The following is a 2266-nucleotide window of genomic DNA, read 5'->3' as shown; positions in this document are numbered from 1 at the left end:
TATATATATATATATATATATATAGGAGTCCTGATCTCTTAGACCTAGAAAACGTTTTTAAGTATTCTATACTTTTCAAATAAGATTAGAGATTTCATGTTTATATTTTAAGTAAATATTTTAATTCCAAAAATATATTGTTTCACTCATTAATTGAAATTATTGACATATTTGAGAATATTTATTTTAGTTGGCTTTGATTTTTTTTTTCTTACTAAAAACTACATTGTAAATAATAAAAGATATTTTTCACAAAACAAAAATAACAATAAAAAATGAAGATTTGGATTTAAAAAGTACATTTTCTCCATTAAAATTTAAATCTTTAGAGTATTGTGAATATTTATTTTTATTTTTATATAATTAAATAAATTAAATTTGAAAATAGCTCCATGCATCACACCGATGTAGAAACTAGTACAATATGTATTTGTTTTTATGATAATTTTTGTAGTTGTGGTTTGAAAAAAATAATTTTAAAAAAATCACTTTTGATATAGTTGGTTTATATAAAGTGTGCGTTTGGTTAAAATTGTGGTTTGATTTTATTTTGTCAAAAATCATGGCATGATATATTTGATTAAAATTATGGTTAGAGTTGGTGTTGTATAGAAAATGATTAAAAGGACATAAATTAATTTATTTTTTAATAAGAAAAATAACATTTAGTACAAACAATAAATAGTATAAAAAGAAATATATTCATTTAAAAAAATCAACATTATTTCCCTATCAAACTTGTTACAATCTCATCACAAACATGATCTATATTTGAAGTTATCTGGTGTCCACGTGTTTGTGCCTGTGGAACCATGTCACTTAAAGTATTAGCAGGAACAAAAGTAGAATGACGATCAAACGCGTTAAATACAACATCTTGGATTAACTTTCTTTGAATGTAGTTATGCAGTGCCATTGATACCACGACAATATGAACTTCTATTTTGTAAGGAGACACTAGCATGTTTTGCAAGATTCTCCCCTTTTTTTTTCAAACTCTAAATGTATGTTCTATTACACATCGTAACGATGAATGAACAAGGTTGAATATTTCTTCCTAACTTTGCGGTTGTCCTCATTAATGAAATTCTGAAATATGATATCTCTTACCTTTATATGGTCCTAAGTAACCATACTTATTTGGATATCCCGAATCAATGAGATAATACTTCCCTACAATAAGATAATGAAAATACAAAACTTATTTCATATTGCAAATAAAATAAATTTATTCAAATTGAACAACACCGAAATTTTTTATTTTGTAATACCTTCTGGTGGCTTCAAAAATCTTATATTTGGATTGTCAATCGCCTTATGAAATATTCTTCTATCGTGTGTACTACCTTTCCACCTAGCCTAAACAAATGTAAATTGCATGTTAAAGTTACATGCAGTCATTATATTATGAGTTGGTACACCTTTTCTACCAATAAATAGTATTTGATTTGCTTGTGATACATAAGCACATATATGTGTTCCACTAATCGCGCTAATACAATTCTATAAAAATAAAGAAATAGTTTCAGAAGCAATTTAAATGTACTTCAAGTATTTTTTGTAATATTTTTCAATTATTTAACAACTTAGATAAAGTATTTTTTATCTTGAAATGTGTAATATATCTTGACTTCATTACAATTTTCATTGGTGTTGTTGAGAATTATGAATCTACAAGTTTGATAAAATCAACAGCTAGCAAGTATATTGATTTCAAAACTTCATTGAAATGTCTATTTATGTTGAAATCTTTCCTAAACTTTCCTGTGTAAAGTTTTTAAAGCTAAAGTATAGAGAAACATGTCTACCTTCTCAATAACACTCATCATTCTAGACTATTTTAGCTTGTACAATGTTTTCAAATGAACACACAAACTCTATAATGTTTTTGCATCTATCCGAAATAATATACTAACACAATGTACTCAATGCCTTTTTAAAATCTCAATCAACCATCTCATTCCTATGTTATATGAAACTATACATGGTTCTTTTAAAATATAATTATTATAATATAAAATCAGTGCTCCAACCATGCATAATATTAATTTATTGTGATCACACTCTCCAAGCCAAAACAATTTGCCTTCCTCATCATCATTGTTTTCATTTACATTGTCGTCATCATCTGTATTGCTCCCATTACCAGCACCGCTACTAATTCCAAAACTATTTGACACATATTAAACAACATTATTCATAACACTATCATACTTGTTATCAAATAGATCATTAAACTAATTTACATCCATATTTATAACACAAC

The 2266-nt window shown here is 26.0% G+C and overlaps 1 long non-coding RNA gene across 1 annotated transcript; it reads right to left on the bottom strand.

The window, feature by feature from the left end:
- Positions 1-993: 993 nt before the first annotated feature.
- Positions 994-1498, bottom strand: LOC105119011 (uncharacterized). Its single transcript, XR_841058.1, has 2 exons — positions 1272-1498; positions 994-1173 (listed from the first exon to the last, which is right to left on the bottom strand). It is a non-coding gene; the product is annotated as an uncharacterized LOC105119011 (long non-coding RNA).
- Between the last annotated feature and the right edge of the window lie 768 nt (positions 1499-2266).

The sequence above is a fragment of the Populus euphratica genome, unplaced genomic scaffold (genome assembly GCF_000495115.2).
Source record: "Populus euphratica unplaced genomic scaffold, PopEup_1.0 scaffold2419.1, whole genome shotgun sequence".
Classification (NCBI taxonomy): domain Eukaryota; kingdom Viridiplantae; phylum Streptophyta; class Magnoliopsida; order Malpighiales; family Salicaceae; genus Populus; species Populus euphratica.
Note: the sequence above shows the minus strand (reverse complement) of the source record. Positions and strands in the feature narration are given on the sequence as shown.